This window comes from Phaseolus vulgaris, chromosome 2 (genome assembly GCF_051622355.1).
Source record: "Phaseolus vulgaris cultivar YP4 chromosome 2, ASM5162235v1, whole genome shotgun sequence".
In the NCBI taxonomy this organism is placed as follows: Eukaryota; Viridiplantae; Streptophyta; class Magnoliopsida; order Fabales; family Fabaceae; genus Phaseolus; species Phaseolus vulgaris.
In genome coordinates this window covers 8,351,089-8,374,525 of record NC_143499.1, presented here as the reverse complement: position 1 = coordinate 8,374,525, position 23,437 = coordinate 8,351,089, and positions in this window count along the sequence as shown.

The following is a 23,437-nucleotide window of genomic DNA, read 5'->3' as shown; positions in this document are numbered from 1 at the left end:
GAATCATATAAATGAAAAGTAATAAGCAATGAAAGTCGAGGTTCATACGGTTGAGTGTAAGGTTTGAAAGAACTTATTAGAGCAGATCACATGGATTTACCTGTGTAGTGTGAGAATGATTTTCCTAAAGGGAAGACTATGTTGTGATGAGAACTTGGTAACATGACAGGGGCATGTCTCTAAGTCTAATTTCAACACACTGGTCTTCCAGATGTAGATTCAAGTGTTGGAGTGAGTGGATTTCTGGCATGAGTGATGTGGAACCTGAGATAATTGTAGACACTTGTTTAGTACCTTGAAAATGGAGGATGTATAATGATTGATAATTTTTTGAATGAATTCTTTTAAATTCAAAGTTTTATTGAAATTTTTAAAAATGCTACCTTATCATACTTTTTGTTTTGTGTTGGTTTTGAAATCTACGATGAACGTGTGTTATATGGGAGCAAATAATGTTACAAGTGGTGGAACTCCAAATTAATCCTAAAGAAGTTTCTTCTTTTCTTTCTTTTAGATATGTGTATGTATACATTTTTAATTTCCTATTAAAAGAGATATATTGTAATACACTGTAAATGATTTGTATGTATGTATATATTTAAATATATATTTTACTACATTATATAGTCTTTATGTGATGTAACTATAGATGTTAAATAATGACCTAGCATAATCATAACACCTCAAATGCAAGTTAATGTTAACTAAATTTAACATTTACAAAACATACACAACCAAACACATTTATACACACAAAATATATATATATATATATATATATATATAATATAAGTCCACTCACGTCCAAATTTATAAAGTAACTAAATGATTTTTTCTCACAATTTTATGAGAGACTATAAAAAAATATTTCCTCGACCACCTCGTTTCAAGAATTAATATAATACATTTAATTTAATGTTGTATTCACTTTTAATGTTGTTCTAATGTTGGATCTTCAACCATTTCTCATTACTTATAGTCTTAAATCATTTGAGCATATTATTACACTAAAGCTAGAATATATCCCTTCTTCCTAATGAGTGAGATCCTAAAAACAATATCTCATCTTTATGTTTCGTTTGGATTAAAAATAAAGTGAAAAAAAGTAAAGATAGAGAAAAGGAAGAAAATTAATGTTATTTGATTTAAGGAAAAAGAATGGAAAATTAGTAGAAATTTTGTAGTAAATGTAATTAATAATAGAAAAGTTTTCTTTAACTCTTCTCTAGATTTATGGCCACTTTCTTCATCAGACTGATAATCGGAGGCCACCTTTGAACTCCTGAAAGTGAGTAGAGTAAAATTATCCGATCATAATTTGATTGGAGTAAGTTTAGCTATGCTCATTTTTTCTTTGAATTAGGTTTAGGTTTTCATGTTTACCTGGATAGATTTTCTTTGCATGTGGTACTTAAGACTTCAAAACGAGTCTCTTTTAGTTTAGAGTTCTAATGATATGTTTTGATCTTTGATTTGGAATTTGTAGCGCGAGTTAGGGTATCCCTATTTTCTTTAGGAGTTGAAGATCTTGGTGAGTACACCTACTTTTAATAAGGTAAGGGAAACTAGTTTTACTTTTCAATAGAATCATGGGTTAGAAGATCTGGATGTGCAGGTGACGTGGTCACAAACTTCAAAATTTTATTATATGGTTTGTTGTTGAGTGAATTAGAATGGTTTGATTGAGTTTAACTATGAAAGTATGGATATAATAGACTTTAAAAATTTGGAAATGTATATGTTGATTTTGATTTTGAAGAAGTTCTTGAATGTGTTTAAATTGTAGTATGAATAAGTTGTAGGGTAAACATTGATGAGTGTTGATTGTTTGAATTTGAATTTAACTGAATTTGGTTTAGAAATCATGAATATGTTGACATGGGATTTCAATGAGAGTATTTATCCAACTCTGAGCGAGGTGGTATCATTTTGGTCTTATATGTTTTATAAAATACAAAATTGAGTATTGATTTTGGGTGAATGCTTGAAAAGTAATCGGTTTTATGAAATTTTCATTTGATATTTTTGTTCAAGTTAAAGATCTTTGCTCAAGCTAAGATATGACAATAAAATGACCTTACTCTGGAGTGCATTTTCACTTAAGTGAGGGGATTATCGCTCAAGCAAAAATGGAGTAAACATTTGGCTTGCTCTCGGGTCTATTTTCGTTCAAGCAAGAGAATTCTCGATCAAGCGAAAATAGTACTAAAACTAAATTTGCCCTCACTTCATTTTCGCTAGGAAATTATTTTCACTCAAGTTAAAAAAACTTAAACTTAAAAGACTTTTTGAAAATTGTTTATTGTTTTAATTAAATATTATGAAAAAATTTATTTATATATGTAGTTGAAAACAATTAGTTTACGTGTTTATGTAATTTTCTTTGATATCTTTAGATTGTTTAAAAATCTAAACTTTTGTGTGATAGAATGGTGTACTTATATGTGATATGAAATATGAATCATGTGAAATTGTTATCGAGACATACTATTTTCAGGAAAGAAAATACCATGTTGAGATTGTTAGGATGTGCATTAACTAATGATTCGTCTAGAATGAGGTATCCTAACTTTACTGGTATAGTGAAATAATATAGATGAAGATTATCAAGTGATGAGAGTCAAATAAGGTTCGTATGATTTGGTATGCAGTTTGAAAGATAATTGGTTTAATCCGTTTTACGAATTAACCATGTCATATGAGATTATTTGGTACTGAGATTATTATGCACATAATTGTGTGGATTTCACAGGTAGTATGTGATGACTTTTTACGGCAAGTGCACCGCGTTTGTCAAAAGTAATCATTGTCCCTAAGGACGGATATCGATCCCATAAGGAACAGTGAATTATCGAGTACAATAATCGCTAAATATAAAAACAGAACAACAATTAAAAGAGTTTTGAATTAATTGCGGTGGCACTGATCAATAAGAAAACAAACAAAGAATTAGTTGTTTCAATTGGACAAATAAGGATTAGTTTCATCTCTCTCACTCTCAAGTATTTTTATTAGCATGTCAATATTAAGTTCTTTGATTGAAATTGATGCCCGTATAAAAATCATTTATATTGATTCCTCGCATATAAAATCCTTAAGAATGTCCTCTAACTATCAATCTCTCGCATAATTATAAGAACAACTTAGAACGAAGCTCATACGTTTAATAACAATTAACATTTCAAGTCTATTCCTAGCACTCAAATATGTTAAGTATTGTTGTTTAGGTCTGAACCCTAAAAATACCTCCCGGTCATATTTAAGATTCTCAATTTGTCACGGAAAGTTAAAAGTAAAACAACAATACCAATAATCAAGCAAGAACTGAATATTAATATATAAGATATCACCTCAATACATAAGAGTTTGAGCAGATTACTCCCAATTAGCCACGCATACTTCTAGCACCTTCCATTCTCCCAATTGGGTTACAATTCACTCTATGATGTTTTCCTCTCAATCTGGCACACTAAGGTTGAGCCTCTAGCCTCTATTTATCCTAGTTTTCTAGGGTTAGGTTGTTTATTGTGTCGCGCTAATGGGCTAAATGATAAAACATAAAAAAGGCCCAATCTTTCTTTGCATCTTTTTTCCATTCTAGGACCTTCTATCTTTATCTTTTTAGCTCAAATCATTCATCTTTAATCCAAATCTCCAATCTTCCTTAAAAATCGGCAATTAACACCAAATTTGGGAATAAAATACTCTTATTCAAATAAAGATCATAAAAAATGTAAAAAGGTATAAATTCATAAATTAGGGATTATTTTATATGTAAATTAGCAATAAATCCTCATAATTGCCTATATTTTAATATGAAATATTACTGAAATTAGACACTTATAAGTATGACATGTGTAGATCTTTTATAGTCTTCCGAAAGTAAAGTCAAATATCTATGCATGTTGGTCTTTGAATTTCTTACATGAATAATATTAATTTTGAATTATCTATAGACACTTGATTGCTTTGTTAAAATGTAATGTACGAAAAGTGAGGAATTACATGTTTGTGATTGAAAGAAAGCTAAAGTTATAGGGAAATTTTTGAAATACTAGCTTACCCTATTTTTTGTTTTATGTTTGTTCTAGAATCTATGATGATTGTGTGTTACATAAAAGCAAAAGATGTTGTAGGTGTAAAACTCCATATTAAGTAGGTGGAGTGTTCTACATTTCTTTTTATTATTTTAATATATATATATATATATATATATATTATAAGGAGATATATATTTTGAAATAAATGATATCTATATAAGTACATGTTTAGTTAAATATATTTTTTATGATATATTATTTAGGTGATATATGTAATTAGAAATGTTACAAAACCATTTTCTACCAAATTCAACAATTTTAAGTTTCAAACATGATAAACAATACAATGAAGAATTTAAAACTCAAAAACATTTGTCTACCTTAATTTTACATCAACAAACTATAAGTGAAACATTCATTTAGTGTAAACTTCAATTATATCATTGAAACTAATAACAAATTCCCAAGTTAAAACTAAATAGTATACTAATTTAATTATCTTTATCATTTTATTCAACCCTAAAATTTATCTATTATTTCGTATCTAAAAACAACTTAAATAGATGAAATTTATTAACTAATTTTACCTCTAATTGTATGTTTCAAACACAAGATCAGCAAACCAAATAACATGAAAAAAAAATCTAAGTTGCTCTAGAGATCTGTTAATATATTTAATTTTCTATTTTAAATTATTGGACTTTGTTTGTTTGGCCCAACTTTCCTTTTCTGTTTCAGCTAGGTCTTAATCTTTTTCTTATATAGACACCATGTATTTTACTCTCTAATATACAAGTGAATTAAAGTTTCTTTTATATTTATTTTTCTCTACAATTAGGGTTCATCAAAACCTCTCTTTCTTCATTACGATTACGTGCGATTACGTACGCTACATTAAAGCATCACATCAGACAATGAATATTAATCTTCATTTACTGTAATATGGTATCAGAGCCATTTCAAGCCTATCCTAGCGAGTGTTTGTGTTGGGCCTATGTGCCGCTATCGAACCACCCATAATATATAGTCCCACGCACGAGTTGGTAGTCTCGGCGTGAGGGGGGTGTGTTGGAGATCCCACATCGACTAGAGATTAGAGCCTTTCATTGTATATAAGTGGATGCAAACCTCAACCTCATGAGTCGGTTTTATGGGGTTGAGTTAGGCTTAAAGTCCACTTTGTAATATGGTATCAGAGCTCTTCGAATGAAGAGTTCTGCTACGCTTCTCTTTGATTTTTATTTCCCTCTTAGCTGTTCTTGGTTATTTTTTTCTGTTCTCTTTCAAAATCTTGATTGGTTTTAAAAATCTTTTAGGCAATGTTTAATGAAAACCCTAGTCTTAATAGTAGTCACACTATTACATGCAATTTTTGTGGTAAATATAGTCATACTGAGGTTGTTTGTTTTCACAAAGTGGGTTTTCCTTCTGGTAATGTTAAAACCTCAAAGTTTTCTTTTACTAGAAAAGTCTGTACTTTTTGTAATCGCCTTGGCCACACTGTCGACACCTGTTGTAAAAAGCATGGGTTCCCTCCTGGCTACAAATTCACCAATTGGACATCCCAAGCCAATAATATGATTACTACTGACACTTTTTCTGAGCTTTTTCCTAAAGAACAGGATGTAAAGGGGATTCAACTTACATCACAACAGTGTCAATTCCTTACCAACATTTTGCGTCAACAAAACCTTGAGGATCCTGCCCCTCACACTCAAATTAATCAAGTCGGCACCATCTCTACAGATGAAATCTCCAATACTGAGCATTCTTCAACAGGTAAGTTTCTCTCTTCACTATCTTCTATAAAAGAATCTTGGATTATTGATTCTGGTGCCACTGATCATGTTTGTCACAATTTGAACGTTTTTACTACTTATACTAAAATTAAACCTGTCTTAATTAGTCTTCCAAATGGCCAAACTGTTTATGCCACATATTCTGGTTTAGTTCGTTTTTCTGATAAGTTTTATTTGTCTGATGTGTTATACGTGCCTCATTTTCAATTAAACTTAATATCTGTTTCTAAACTCACACACCAACTTAAATGCACTTTAACTTTCACTTCAACCCACTACATTATACAAGACAATCTCACCCAAGAGAGGATTGCTACAGTTAAAGCCACCGTTGGCTTGTACCTTGTCACTACCTTGCCTGCTTCTAGTCGTTCTAAACCACATTGTTTTGCTCCTTTTATTAATTGTAATATCACAGACAAAACACTATGGCATTATAGACTAGGACACCCTTCACATGAAAGATTACATGTCTTAAGCAAACAATACTCTTTTATTACTGTTGATACTCATCATGTATGTGACACTTGTAGTCGTGCAAAACAGAGAAAACTTCCTTTCACTTTAAGTAATACTGTTGTCTCTTCTATTTTTGATCTTGTACACTTTGATATTTGGGGACCATGTTCCATAATTTCTATGCAAGGTTTTCGTTATTTCTTGACTATTGTTGATGATTACTCGCGTTATACTTGGGTTATTCTGCTGCATAACAAATCTGAAGTGCGTCAGCACATCATTAACTTCACTGTTTTCGTTCAAAATCATTTCAAAACTAATATCAAAACGATTCGTACTGACAATGGTGTTGAGTTTGCTATGTCAAATTTTTATGTTTCAAAGGGAATTATACATAAAAAATCTTGTGTTGAAACACCACAACAAAATGGCATTGTAGAACGTAAACATCAACACATACTAAATGTAACCCGGGCTTTACTTTTTCAAGCAAATCTTCCTCCTATTTTTTGGGAATTTGCTGTAAACCATGTTGTTTTCTTAATAAATGTTATTCCTACTCCATTACTTAATAACATCACTCCTCATGAAAAGTTGTTTGGAAAACCATATGACATTTCCTTTCTAAAATTGTTTGGTTGTCTCTGTTATGCTAGTATCATTACTGCAAATAGGAAAAAATTATATGATAGATTTATCAAGGTATTTTTCTTGGCTTCCCGCAAAATACAAAAGGTTATATTATCTTAAATTTAAAGTTTCATAGCATAGAGATATCAAGACATGTAATCTTTCATGAAAACCACTTTCCATATAAATTGGACAGTGGCTTGCCTAAAGACCCCAACACTTTATCTCTCTCTATTTCTAATGCATATAATTCTGCTTTTGATCTTTTTTCTGATACTGCACCTCCTGTCTAGCCATGTGCCTCTACTCCTGCACCCAATACTGCCCCTTCACCAGCCCCATTATCCTATGATCTTCCAACAAATAGTGCCTCTGCTCCTACATCCAACATTGCACCTCCATTAGAGTTATCACCGCCTGCATCTCCAGGAAGCATCTCACCCTAATTTCCAAGAAGATCAGCTCGTCCTCACCGAAAACCTGCCTATCTTGCAGATTTCCACACTGCAACCAACACTGTAAGTAGTAGATATCTTATTCATAATTACTTGTTTTACAATTCCTTATCTTCCAATTTTAGAAATGTTATTTCCTCTATCAATTCTCATCCTGAACCTCAGACATATAACGAAGCCTCCAAACATGCTTCTTGGCAATCTGCCATGCAAGATGAGCTTCAAGCTCTTATTGCTAACAATACTTGGCAACTTACCCCTCTCCCTCCAGGAAAGAAAACTATTGGTTGTAAATGGGTATATAAAATCAAATACCATTATGATGGCACTATTGAGCGCCACAAAGCTAGAGTTGTTGCCAAGGGTTCACCCAACTTGAAGGACTTGATTTCTTAGACACTTTTGCACCTGTTGCTAAACTCACTACCCTCCGCCTTCTCCTTGTTATTGCCACTACCAAAAATTGGATTTTAAAACAACTTGATGTTAATAATGCATTTCTTCATGGTGATCTCCATGAAGAGGTATACATGACTCCCTCACCTGGCCTCTCTCTTCCTTCTCCCCGACATGTTTGCAAGCTTCAACGGTCTTTGTATGGCCTTCGTCAAGCTGGTCGCCAATGGTACGCTAAACTTTCTACTTTTCTTTTATCAAATAATTACTCTATTTCTGTTGCTGATCACTCTCTTTTTCTTAAATATAATAATGATAAACTCACTGTTATTCTTGTTTATGTTGATGACTTGGTCTTAACTGGTGATGACATGGAGGAAATCAATACAATTACTGCATCCCTTCACCATCACTTCAAGATAAAAAAAAATTTGTCTTCATTTAAGTCAACGCAAGTATACTCTTGATCTCCTTCAAGAAACTGGCATGCTTGACTCTGCACCTGTGGCCACTCCTATGACTCTGCACCTGTGGCCACTCCTATGACTCTGCACCTGTGGCCACTCCTATGACTCTGCACCTGTGGCCACTCCTATGACTCACACCTCCCGTCTCTCTCCCCATCAAGGCTCACCTCTCGATGCTGATGCCACTTCCCAATACAGAAGACTCCTTGGGCGTCTAATTTACTTAACCAACACGTGACCAGACATCGCCTTCGCTGTCCACAATTTAAGCCAATTCATATCTACACCCACAACTCATCATCAGCAAGCTGTCTCACGTCTTTTGCGTTACCTCAAGGGCACCCCTGGTGAAGGACTATATTTTTCTCACACTAGTTCACTTCACCTCTGTGGTTTTAGTGACTCTGACTGGGCAACATGTCCTACCACACGCAAATCTGTTACTGGATATTCCATCTCCCTAATATCATGGAAATCAAAGAAGCAGCCAACTATCTCCCGCAGCTCCTCTGAAGCCGAGTATAGAGTCCTTGCCACCACCACATGTGAGTTACAGTGGTTGTCTTAGATTTACAACTTCCTCTCAACTTCCTCTCTCCCAGCCTGCAACCCTGTACTGTGACAACAAATCTGCCCTTCAAATAGCTTCCAATCAAGTTTTTCATGAACGAACCAAGCACATCGAAATTGATTGCCACCTAGTTCGTGAAAAACTTAACTCTGGTCTCCTCAAACTACTACCCATTACTTCTGCCATGCTAGTTGCTGACATATTCACCAAGCCCCTTGCTTCCGCACAATTCTCTACTCTCAAATCCAAGCTTGAGGGGTGTTAATATATTTAATTTTCTATTTTAAATTATTGGGCTTTGTTTGTTTGGCCCAACTTTCCACTTTTCTGTTTCAGCTAGGTTTTAATCTTTTTCTTATATATACACCATGTATTTTACTCTCTAATATACAAGTGAATAAAAGTTTTTTTTTATATTTATTTTTCTCTACCATTAGGGTTCATCAAAATCTCTCTTTCTTTATTACGATTACGTGCGATTACGTACGCTACATTAAAGCATCACATCAGACAAAAAATATTCATCTTCATTTACTCTAATAAGATCTTCATTCATAACATATCAACATCAGTATAAGAGACTTACCTCTCACATGTATGTAAAAGAACATATACATACCAACCAAAGTAAAAAATATATATATATATATGAATAAAAAAGAAATTTATTGAAAAACACGATTTAATCTACTCACACTATCTAATATATATCATCTTCTAAGCTACCGTTTCACATCAGAGAAAAGAGAGGAAAAAATAGCATAATCCTAGACAAAAATTTTAGAGCATTTTAAAATAAAAATTAAAGAGACAATGAAATTTTACGAAATAATTAAATTTTAATATATATATATATATATATATTAAATTACCTCTACCTAACATACTCTTATTTTATGCTTAATGTTCCACGTCAATAAAGTTTAAATGCTTTTATTATAATATTTAAATTCTTATTTTCATTTTCTTTCACTCTTTTCAGATTATTTTCATTGTGGGGCCATCATACCGTTCTCTATTATTTTCCTTTGTACTATGCCTTTTGGCGATCTTGCTCCTAAGATAAGAGGACGAGAAAAAAAATCCAAACCCCAAGTTATTTTTACATACATTTTTTATGAAATTATTTATTTACTATTAATACTTTTAAAATAAGTATTCTCACAAACACTTTACCTATTATATGCAATAAATTTTAGTTTAATAACAGTATAAGTAAATGTCTCACTCTTTGTTTTCTCGTGCTTTCCTTTCAACTTTTATTTAAATAACATTTAAAATATCCTTCTTCTCCTTTAATCAAACTAATAGTTAAAAATAAACGGGAGTTTCAAATTTAGTATAGAAAATAATAATAATAATAATAATAATAATAATAATAATCACCTACATACACAGGTTTAACTAATTAATAAGTAAAATAATTACATGACATAAAATTTAGTATAACTATTTAATATAAAATAACATGGTGTTAAATGTTAATTAGTGGGTTTAATTTACAATAAGTGGTGTACACAAAGTCTACTTGAATTAGTCTACTAGAGAGACCCACATACTTTTATGTTGATTGGCTAAGGATCTTATCTTTAGGTTAGAAAATCACATCCACACAAGCTTTTCTTTGGTCACATGTGTTCAATGGGAGGAGAATTATTAGGAAAGGGAAGAAATAATGTTAGCCCTTCCATGGAAACACCATGTCAAGGTTGAGTAAATGAATCAACAAATAAATTGTTACTTGTTTGCTATGCCCAATTAAAACAAAGTGGAACCAATTCCAACTACTTTTGGTTTAGGGCAAAACCTAAACTCAAAATTTATACTTGTTTTAATTATGGTGAAAAAATTAAGTTTAGGATTATTCATATTTTTCGTGAAGGGAATGCGTGTGCTGATAAGTTGGTTAATTTAAAATTTATTCATAGAGAATCTTTTCATTGGTATAATAGGTTTCCATCTTATTTGTTCTTATAATTCTTTATTAGGTATAGTCTACCTATGTCAGTTTAACTGAGATCTTAAGTTGCATAATTATATCTAAAATGAAAACTTTTATTTAAAAAAAAATTAGGATTTGGACTATTTTAACTTAAAGATAAACATGCTATTTTTTTCAAATTTTTAATCAACTTTCATAAACCCTAAACCACAGAAACTTCAAGATGTTAACTCAATAATGGCACTGGAATCAATTAAAAACAGTAAGCCAATTGAGAGAAATAAATTTTTCAAAATCGTTGCCGGATTACCGTATTCTTTTTGGCAGAATTGTACACTTTTTTTTATTTTATTTATCATTTTTTGTGTACTTTGAATTTTTGAATGATTCTTTTTTCTACTCTTTTCTAACACTTTGAATATCACAAATCCAGAATTTCAGAATTTTCCAGTGAGTAAATCAATTGCAATAAGGAAAACAGTAAGCACTTTTTTCAGAAATAGAGGAATCCTAATAGGAATAAAAAACAGAATTATGAACTAGCAAAGACATAATGGAAAATGATGTATTGGAACTTGTATAGGTCTAGAATACAAGTATGAACTCAATTCTAAAAAGAAAATGCACAAAGGATCAATATCAATTCAGAAAATATATGACACTAAAGCAAGAAACAATCAAAACAAGAAAAGTACTACTAGAAGTAATGACAATTATGGAATAACATGACTAAGACAAAACTTGACATGATTACAAAATTAAAAGACACATCACAAATTTTAACAACAAGTCAAAGGAAGCTTAAGGTAAACTCTAGGAAGGATAATGCCATTCCAAAAGAGCAACTCATAAGAAGAATGAGTGCCATAAACCTTTTCACAAGCACTTGGTGTAAAAGAAAAACAGCAAGAAAACTCAAGTAAAATTCTAAAACAGAAACTTAAATTGCAAGAAATTAAAGAGCTCTTGAAATAAAGTGCACACAACTCAACAATTAAACAAGAATGAACCTAAGACTCTCATACCACATGATGTGATTCCACTAGCCATATAGAGAAAGGTTCTTGACCTTCTTAGGAATCACCTTGAGTTGGATATTATAGAGGCACTTTTCTTAGAGTTGGATCATTGTTCTAAGACAAGAACTCACCAAAAACTAGTACCAAATCCCAAACTCATTTGGATGAACCAATTTTAGTCAAATTGAACCGAACAAAAGAGTAAGAAAAGCAAAGGAACAAGATGAATGGACTGAAATATAAAACTGCCGAACCAAAACTCATAAAAAAACAGCAAGAACACCAAACCAAAACTCAAGAACACAAGCTAACAAAAACAATAGAAAGAGAAGAAAGGAAGGAGAAGAGAGTGCTCATGAAGATGGAAGAATGTTGGATGATCTCGCCACTAGAAGTGTGGAATGCTCCTAGATGAGAGTGATGCCGCCACTTGAGGACTCCAATGATCCATCAAGATAAGACTAGAGAAGAAGGCTCAAAGTTCACTCAAAATTTGAGTAGAGTTTTCTTAGATTAATTCCAATCTGAATTTTACAAAGAAAGCACCTCTATTTATAGCCTAAGGTGCTGAAAAATAGGTGGGAAATTTCAAATAAACTCATTCGAAATTCCCACCAAAAACAAGTCACATGGGAGGTGTGACCTTTTTCTACTATGACACCTCCCAAAAACTACACCTACACCACTCTCCTAAGTCACATGGGTAATGTGACTTTATTTTACATTTTCACACTCCTTTATTTAATAACCACACCTCCTAAAACTATACAAGAGTATTTCAAAGCTTGGCCTTGCCCCTCATGGGATGGACTTGGGCTCTTTGGGCTTTGGCCTTCTTGGGCTTGGGCTTGGGCTTTGGGCTTGGGCCTCATCTTTATTTTATGTCTTCTTTTAATTTTGAGAAGACTAGAAGGAAGAACTTCAAATGTGAGGGTGGATGTCCTCTTCCTCCATTAATAAAAGCCTCCTTTATTTGATTCTCATCAGCCTTTCCCTTGTTGTATAAATCTGGAGGACATCCACCCTGTTGTCTTCCACGAATCTACACGGAGCTTTGAGAGTCTCTTGGATCACTGTCCTCTGTCTACCCCCCTTGCCTGAGTTGGCCAGCTTTGCAAGCAGGTCAGCTCTGGCATTTTGCTCCCTCGGGACATGTATCAGCTCAAGAGCGTTGAATGCTCCCTTCAACAACTGGACGTATTTCAGATACGCCGCCATCTGTGGGTCCTTCGCCTGAAACTCACCCGACACCTGCCCCGTAATCAGCTGGGAGTCGCTTTTCACCAGGAGGTTCTGCGCGCCCATCTCCTTGGCCAGGAGCATTCCTGCTATTAGGGCTTCATACTCCGCCTGATTGTTACTCGCTTTGAAGGCGAAACACAGGGCCTGCTCAATCAGTATGCCGTCAGGTCCCTCCAAGACTATTCCCGCTCCGCTCCCTTGTTGGTTGGAAGAGCCATCAACCGAGAGTAGCCACTGCGAGCCCACTTCCACCTCTTGCTCACCTCCGGGCGAAAGTTCCGCTATAAAATCTGCGTACACCTGCCCTTTGATGGATCCTCTAGGCTCATACTGGATGTCGAATTCTGACAGTTCCACCGCCCAGCGCACCATTCTTCCCGCCACATCAGGCTTCTGCAGCACCTTCTGTATAGGGAGGCTTGTCATCACCACCACCGTGAAGCTGTGGAAGTAATGACGGAGACTCCTGGCAGAAAACACTACCGCTAGCGCCGCCTTCTCCAGTGCTTGGTATCTCGTCTCAGCTCCTTGTAATGCCTTGCTTACAAAATAGATGGGCTTCTGACTCTGGTCCTGCTCCTGGACTAACACAGAACTGATAGCCCGCTCCGTTACAGTAAAATATAACCGGAGGGGCACGCCCGTTACCGGTTTGCTGAGGACCGGTGGTGTTGCCAGGTACTCCTTTAGCTTAATGAAAGCCGCTTCGCATTCATCAGTCCATGCAAAGCGACTGTTTCTCTTGAGGCACTGGAAATATGGATGCCCCTTCTCTCCCCCGACGGAAACAAACCTCGAGAGCGCCGCCATCCGCCCTGTCAGCTGTTGCACCTCCTTTACCGACGTTGGGCTTCGCATGGCGATAATCGCCGCGCATTTGTCGGGGTTTGCCTCTATCCCCCTTTCTGTGAGCATAAAACCCAAGAACTTACCAGCCTCTACCCCGAAAACACACTTCTCAGGGTTTAAACTTGAGGCGATACTTGGATATTGTGATGAACAACTCCTCCAGATCCGCCATGTGCTGCGCCCTATCCTGCGACGCCACCACCATGTCGTCTACATAGGCGTACACATTCCTCCCGAGCATGGGCGCCAGGACCTTGTCCATTAACCTCTGGTACGTGGCGCCCGCGTTTTTCAGCCCAAAAGGCATCACCTTATAGCAGTAACTGCAAGTCTCAGTCATGAATGCAGTTTTGTTCTCATCTCTTGGGTGCATCTTGATCTGGTTGTACCCTGAGAAGGCGTCCAGGAAACTCAGCACCTTGCTGCCGGACGCACTGTCTACCAAGGCGTCAATGCTGGGCAACGGGTACGAGTCCTTTGGGCACGCCTTATTCAGGTCCGTGAAGTCCACGCACATCCTCCATTTTCCATTCGCCTTTTTCACCAAGACGACGTTGGCAAGCCACTCAGGGTATTGAATCTCCCTGATGTGGCCAGCATTCAACAGCTTCTGCGTTTCGTCTTTCACCACCTGCTGTCGCTCCTCATTGAACTTTCTCCTTCTCTGGCGCACGGGGCGGACCGTGGCGTCCATGCTGAGGTGGTGACACAGGAAATTGGGGTCGATGCCGGGCATATCCGAGGCGGACCGTGCGAAGGCATCCAGGTGGCGCGAAATCACTTCTGCCACCCCTTTCTGTTCTTCTGGGCTCAACGAACTTCCTAACTTGAATGTCTTGCCGCCAATCTCCCTTTCTACGGCGTTAGCCGCTGGCTGTTCCCTGCTGTCATCCTCGACGGGCGCCGCCTCTTCCACGGACGCTGCGTCCTCAGGGCCTTCCTCCATTGGTGCATCTGTTTCGGGCGTCGCCCTCGCCGGTATGGCCTCCTTAGGCGTCGACCCAGCGGGCGTCGCCTCAATCATTGTCGTGTCCGCGATCGACGGACGCTCATTTACCATGAACACGCCTCTCTTCGTTTTCAGGCTGTTCTCATAGCATTTCCTTGCCTCCTCCTGGTCTGACCTGATGACTATCACCTGGCCACTGAGGTCCGGCAGCTTCATCTTCATGTGGCGTGTGGAGGACACCGCGTTTAAACGGTTTAACGCCGGTCTGCCCAGCAAAATATTGTAGGCGGAGTTGGCGTTCACGACCAGGTACCGGATGCTCTCGGTACGGGAGGCTTCTCCGTCCGTGAACGTAGTCCTCAACTCCAGGTAACCCCGGACTTCCACCTGGTTATCCGCAAACCCATACAGGCACCCCGTGTAGGGCCTCAACAGATCGAGGGACAACCGTAACTTATTAAAGGTCGACAAGAACATGACGTCCGCCGAACTTCCCTGGTCGACAAGCACCCTTTGCACCTTCCTCCCGGCTGTGACGACTGAGATGACAACGGGGTCGTTGTCGTGGGGTACCACATCTCGGAGATCTCCTCTCGTGAACACGAGATCCGACTCCCATGGCTCCCCCGAGAGTCCCCGAGAGTATTTCTTTCGCTGGGAGGCGGTGGGTCCCCCGCCGGAAAAACCTCCAGCAATGGTGTGGACCTCGCCAAGCACAGGCATCTCGTGTGTTGGTTCTTCCGCCTACGGCGGCAAGGTGGCGGTCGTCGTGGGCTCTACGACATAATCCTTCAAAAACCCAGTCCTCACCAGCTCATCTAGCTGGTAACCCAACGACAGGCAGTTATCAATTTGGTGCCCGAAAGCCTCGTGGAATTCGCACCAAGAGTCTTTGCGAGGCCCTAACACGTTGTCAGTTTTCGTCGGTCGCCTCAGCCTCTCAGCTATGTTAGGTACGGCGATCAAATCCTTCAGCTCCACCACGAAGTTGTACCTCGCCGGTCTCGCTCTTTCCCTGGCCGGGCGATCACCTCCCGCTGGACCCCTGGACTGGGGCTTTCTGGCCTCGTAAGGGCGTCTCGCATCTGGCTTCTTTCTTCTCGTCGTGGTCTCATTGACCCTGACGGATTGAGCTCGCGCCGGTCCCCTCGGGCGTGAGGGTACGACGCTGGTGCGCTTCACGCACACCTCCCCCTCAGAAGCAATATGTTCTACCGCCCGACGCCGTAACTCAGCGAAAGTCCTAGGGCGGTTGCGAATGATGGATTCTCCAAAAGGACCTGGGCATACGCCTTTCACGAAGGCATACACGATCATAGGCTCCTCTGTCGTACCAACCTTCACGACCCGGGCCCCGAAGCGATTGATATACTCCTTCAGGGTCTCCCCTTGATACTGCTTCACATCAAACAGATCGTAAGAGGCCGGCGGCGGGGCTTTGTTTGCTAAGTATTGTTCCCTGAACAATTGTGACAATTGGCGGAAAGATGTGATATGTCCGTCCGGGAGGCTGATGAACCAGTCCATAGCCATCCCAGTCAGGGTGCTCATAAAGAGCTTGCACTTGGCAGCGTCAGAACCGCCTACCAAGACCATCTGTGTGTGAAATGCAGCAAGGTGCGTCTCTGGGTCCTCCATCCCAGTGAAGATCACCTTGGGTCTCGCGAACGTGTTCGAGATCACTGAATCTAGAATCTCCTGCGAAAAGGGAGTGGAAAACTCCCTTGGTGGGGAATGGTTCTCCATCTCGTCATGGCCATGCCGTCCCCGATCATTTCTCAGGCCCTGGCGCAACTCCTCATTTACGCGGTGGAGCTCTTCATTCCTCTCATGCGAGGCATCGAGATCTGCCTGCATGCGTTCCTGTTCCAGTTTCGACTCCGCCATATCTTGCTGCAGCCCCCTCATTATCTCCAGGACCTGTTGCATGGATAGTTCTGTTGGGGTTGCGCGTGCTGTGCCTCGTCTGGTGGGGGCCATTGTCACTCCAACCTCCTCCAACGTTACCGTAACTTGGTAGATTTTCTCGAACTTGTGATGAGACTAATGTTTTATATCGGCCCCACGGTGGGCGCCAAATGTTCCGTCCGGTTGACTGGGACGTCTTCGTGCGCGACCTCAACCATCAGCTAGGGACTCCTTCCCACTGGTTACCTGTGGATTCCTGCAAAAAGAGGACAAAAGGGCGCCCCTAGCGGCCGTTTGCACTCCGACGCTCAAGTCAGCCAGCAAGAAACACCAAAACTGTGCACCTCCGTCTCCGAGCGCCGCGTATGACACTCTGAAGGTGGTAAAAAGAACTGTGTATTGTGTGTATGTTTTCTCCCTCAGGCAAAGATCTTTCCCTAGTCCCTTGTACGCAACCTCAAGGCACGAGCAAACAACTAGAGAGTTCTGGGAAATTTGCCAAAAGTTCGAACCCCCTTTCCAACATTCTCAGCACTATTTAAACTACCCAAGCATTTAAAGCGCCTTAACGCGCCTTTAATTACAAATGTAACGCACTCAATCAGCGTATCTAATTAGAAAACGTAGCGCATTTAAGACGTTGAAACGCTTGGGAGCCATTATAGTACCTGAATGTTCGAAACGGAAACTGTATTGAATGACTTTAATTACCTGGCACCTGACTAGAGGGTGTTTCTATTCTGACATGGCTGTCGTGTCTCACGACTCCGTGACCCCATCTGGGGGCGCTTCTGCCCATCTGGGGACGTTTCTACGTGTGAGTCCTCCTGTTTGGGAGTGCTACTGCGCTAGGGGTGACTTTTTGGGTGCCAACTCATGCCCCCAATCATCTAGCCACGTACTTTGAGAGCGTATCTACCTTCCTCTCGTACCCTGCACCCGGCTACCCTGGGCGTGACCTTCCTCTTGAGTCGTATCTGTCCCAAAGGCTCATAGTATGTTAAATTAAACATTAAAAAATATCCCAAACCACTTTTTCAACTCTTAATGACAAATCTACTTTAGTGTTTTTTGGTTTAGTGATAAAAAAATATTAATTGATAGTTTATCCTTTCCCGAATTTTTCAAAGTTTGATGATTTGGAACACAAATCTCATTCATAATTTAAATTGTAGTTATTTTTTTTTTGTAAAAGTATAAATATTTAAGCATTGTTTTGTAAAATTATGTCTCACAAAAATCGAGAAGGAAGTGATAAAAAAAATTAGCCTTTGTACAGATTAAAATAATTACATTAAGTTTTAAGATAAATCACTTTGCTCAAAATATAATTTTGCGAGCTCTCGTCCAAACACACTTTTGTAACCTGCTATGGCTAATTGAAAGATTAGAAGAAAAGGGAAACAGATATATAAATGTAAATTTTATAAGTGTGCAACTAAATAGATCAATTTGCGGGTAAATTTTTTATTTTTAACTTGTTTCTCTAGTACAATGAAATAATTAAAATTATAAAATTATTAATAATATTAAATTTTATAGTTTTAATTTTTATTTGTTCTTTTCAAAGTCACTGGGTCAATTGGTGAACTAACTTGTTATGTGAGCAAACATCTATAGACCAAATTTGTGGGCCATACCAGTCCACCTGCAAATCAAAGTCTTTGTACTTCATTAAATTTCATACACATTTGCATTATACTTTAATTGGTTTAATTGGCCATTTCTAGAAAAAAAAAACTTTACAATTTTTCATATTATATTACTGGTTCGTATATTTTCCTAACTAGGGGACCGAATATAGTATCACACTCATATATGAATTTAAAAGGAAGTGAAGTACAATGATATGTCAGTTTCTTTGAAATTTCAAACTTGTATCGTATAATGAGTACTTTGAAAATTTAATTTTACTATTAATTTGTATAAACAATCAAAATAAAAATAATCAGAAAATTAATAATAATATATTAAAAAATAAACTATCTCTTCAATCATTTAATTAGTTTACTTTACACAATTTGTGTATACAAAGTCTACTTGGAGTCTTTTCTATTTTGTTTATATTTGGGACTTCGTGTTTCAGGGGAAGTAGACTAAATAGGTAAGAGGAGAATTTAGTTCAGTGCCACTTTTCTTAAAAATAATAAATGAGAAAATAATCTGCTATGCCAAATTATAAATGGAAAATATGCTTCAATAATATAGATTGGAACGGTTGTTGAAACATTATTCAAACTTTAAATCATTTCAAATATTATTATTAGGATTTTTGGATTAATCATTGTATTGTATTTAAGATATTATTAGTTTTGAAACTTGAAATTTTATTTTAGTGTATTGAAACAAGTTTTCAAATCATTAAAAGAATGAAAATTTGTCTTTAAAACTACTTTTTATTTTTACGAAAAATATTAATGTTTCGATCTTAAATTTTTGAGATAATATTATTAAGATAAATCAACACATTTAATTTAAGGTATTGTTCAATTTAAAATGATGTTTTATTTTTTTAAGTTTAATTTAATTTTAAAAATCCATTTTAGTAAGATGAAATAATTCACTCCATTTATATTTATATATATATATATATATATATATATATATATTATATTTTCATTATATTTATGATATAAGATCTTCAACAAATATTTCAATATATTTTTAATATATTTTTTACATTTATCAAAGATAGATATGCAAAGTATTTCGTATTTATGTTGCTATCGTTTCAAACTACTCTTTCTTTATGTGATATTTTTAAATGTTTTTTTTTCAATCCACCATCTTTTATATCCACAAATAACTTTTTTTTTAACTATCAATTTATAATAATCTTATATTTTAATTGAAATGGTTGATTACCAATTAAAAAAATATGATTTATTCATTTAAGTTAAAAAGTATACTTTTAATCTCAATATAATTATTTGATTGTAATTATACGAAAACAAATGCTTATATTAAACTAAAATAAGAAATCCAGGAGGAACTCATTATTAGTGACGACAGGTGAATGGTTGTGACCTGAGTGTCACACACGGAGAATCCATTAGTCTTGGGCCCATTAAGAAACCAAAAGTGTGTTCTATAGCGAGTGGGTTTTTTCTTTCTGCACTCCCATAATTACTGCATCCACATACTACGAGAAAAAGACTAAAATGTCCTCTCTCCCCGTCGTGCACTGCATTCTCGGAGAGGAAAAAGAAGAGAGTTGTTCGGAAAGCTTATTCTAAAAGTTTATGTACCAAAAAGTTTGTTCTTTTAAATTTTGTTCCAAAAATATCTTTCTAAAATGTAATCTACATATTCTGAAAAGTTCATTCTCGAAGGTATTATATATTTTTTAAAAAATTTGTTCTACAAATTTTGTTCTGAGAACTTATTTAGAAAATTATGTTCCAAAAATTATATTTTAGAAAACTTATTTTTAAATATTTGCAGCACATGTAATTCAAAAGTTACTTTCACAAAATGATTATTTTAAAAAATACGAGGGTGCAGAATGAAAAAGCTTGAAGAGTGTTTTATTTGAAGGCCCTTTTGGTAAGCTAAAGGCTTCAAAGAAAAGGCCACTTTAAAGAAAAAGTCCAGTGCACTTTCCAATGTCTCTTTGTGGGTTATGCTTTTGTATTTAGGCAATTACTTCATGCACCATATTACTGCATTTTAGAGTGAAAAGACGAAAATATTCTTAAATAAAATGAGGTAAAAAGATATATATTCTGAACCTGGAATATGTTTTCGGATTTTCTTTTTCAGAACAAACTTTTTTATATTGCGGAATTTTTTTTAAATGAAAATTTAATTTTTTAAATCTATTTTGAATTTTTATTTCGGGAATACAATAATCTCTTATTAGTTTTCCAAAATGTGTTATTTCCAATTTTGGATCTTCTTTTTAAAAATGTATTATTTCCAAATTTTGGATCTTCATTTCTAGAATGAAAGACATTTTCTTAAATGTAGAAGCACTTAGAGTGCAGATTCAAAAAAGGTTGGGTATAGAAAGAATTTGCCTTATATTTATCTTATTAAAATCTTTGTACACCCTTTTATTTATAAAAGTTAAAAAAGTTTTAAAGGAATCATATTATATTTCATTCGTTGCAATGTGACAAAATGGGTTAGAACACTTGATAATAATATATATCCACGATTTTAAATTAAACATATGCTATTTTTGTTTTATTTCAAATGAAATTTAATCAAATAAACTGAAAATTCAAGCTTACCAAATCATTCATTGACTACATTACCCGTGATTAAAAGGAATTCTTAAAAACGACAACTCAAACAAATAAAAAAAATCAAAGTGCAATAAAATTGTGATTTTGAAGTTTTTTTTCTATAAAAAAAATGTCTTCCAAGACAAATTTGGATATGCCAAGTTATTTATTTATTTTAGAAAAAAAAAATTAAATTAGACAATTCTAGTTAGTTTCACTTATAAGTTAATTTGTTCTATTTGGACCAATGCCAAATGTCTACAAATACCAAGGCCTTATATAGTTAGACAAATTTTCGCTCCACTTTCATATTTTTTTTTTTAATTCCAACAATATCTTTCTAAGTATGAATGGATAGCGGTTTTTTTTTCTTTATTTTTAAGTCATGGTGATGGTTTGTGGTGACTAATGGTGAAAGTTGGTAGTTAAAGTAAGTTTTGGGGTGTTTTTATTTATGATGGTTGTGTTTTTGTTCGCTTATTTTTTTCATTTTTTTGGAATCCATAAAACCTAAAATATACTCAGGGAGGTGCAAAAATGTAGTACAAAAGTAAAAAATATATATTTTTTCACTGAAAACATCAAATACAATGAATCTTCTTGTCAACCCTCTCATGCATGCTTAAATGATGAAACTACTCTCTCAAATGTTGCGGCTAGAGAAGAATGGAAGCATTGCGGCTGGAATGAGGTATGGGCGTGCAGTGTGTAGTTAAGGTTATTTAAAAAGGTAAGGTTATGCTTTATTTAGGATTATTTGAAAATTTTAAAAACGGTTAAAACCAACTTTTTACAATTAATATGGAGGTGGAGGGAGAAGTTATGGAGGTGGAAGGAGAATTTGTTTATAGTTAAAATTCAAGCCTAATAAACTAGCCCAACAAAAATTTAATATGGTCATTACATTTTACATCCCCATGGTTTGAACTTACATCCCCATAGGGTGGTGAAATGTAGAAAATACTCATGATTCACATTTATAAAACACCTTATCTTTTCTCCTTTCCCTCATTTCATCTTCCTCCTTCGCTTGCAGCCCCATTTGTTGCAACGTGCACCCTGATTTGTTGCATCGTTCGTGTGTGAGAGGCTTTTTCAAAACAATGTTTCTCTCCGAAGAACTGTCTCAAACTCTATTATCTTGGCACTTCGCTTGAAGATGCTGATTTTTGTGAATATCTCTTTGTTATCATTAGTTCTGGTTTACTATAGATTGGGTGGGTGATTCGGGAAGGTTATAAATTGCATAATCCAGAACTTATTTTAACTTTTGTATACATTTTGGATTACATTCTCAAATGAATTTATGGATCTGGAAATGCATTTTAGAATGTAAAATCCAGAATGTCCTTTTAAAAAATAGTTCATTAATAAAAAATCATTTGACACTTATGGCTAGAATTAAAGGTGGTGCATCTCAAGACGATGCTAAATAGAAACTGCTAACGTCAATCTACAAAAGAGCTCGGGAACAAGTTGTCGCTGACGTTGGTGATGATGTCTTACATAAAGTTGCAGGAGAAATGCTTAGCAACAAGGATTTTCTGGTGGACCTTTTAATACCTCCATACTTATAAATTATGCATATTACGTTGCATTAAGAGTATGGGAGGGTGAGATAAGAAATAAAAACTTAAAAATGATTTTATGTTTGATCATTTGTTATTATTTATAGTTAGAAAGACCGATATATTTTTGTTAGGATTTAGGAAAATTAAATTTGGTATCCTAAAGATGCAAGTTAAGTAAACTTGGGATAACTCATCCTCAGATCGAGGCTCTCATGCTCAAATTTGGATTCTTGTCACTGTGCAATATCAACTATGAGACTATTGATAAAGGTCTCATATTAGCCTTTGTGGAAAAGTGGCATCGAGAGACTAACATTTTTCACCTTCTCGTTGGTGAGATGACCATCATATTGGATTATGTGTTTGTGTTGTTACATATCCCCATCATGGGACAATATTCAGGATATGTGACATTGGATTGCTCATTAGTGTCAACATTGTTGGTTGAGCTCTTCGAGGTGGACTTGGGTGATGCAACAACTAAGTTGAGGCAATGTCGTACACACATGTCAGACTAAGTTGGTTGTGAGTGATGAATCCATCAGAGATGGGAGTCTACAACTCGCACTTATTTGTTGCATCTTACGAGATGCATAGTCTTTGCAAATAAAAGTGTGACATCTATTAGTGTGTCGTACTTGCAGTTGTTCAACAATTTATGTATGTGTGGTGGATACTCATGGGGCACATCATTGGTTGAGCTCCTCAGGATGGACTTAGGTGATGCAATGGTTGAGTTGAGATAATGTCGTGGCACACACGCCAGACTTAGTTGGCTGCAAAGGTATATGAGGAGTGTTGCATCCACCAGAGATAGGAGTATAAAACTCAGACTTATTTGTTGCATCCTGTGGGATGCCTAATCTTTGCAAATAAAAGTGCGACATCTATTAGCATGTTGTAATAAATGA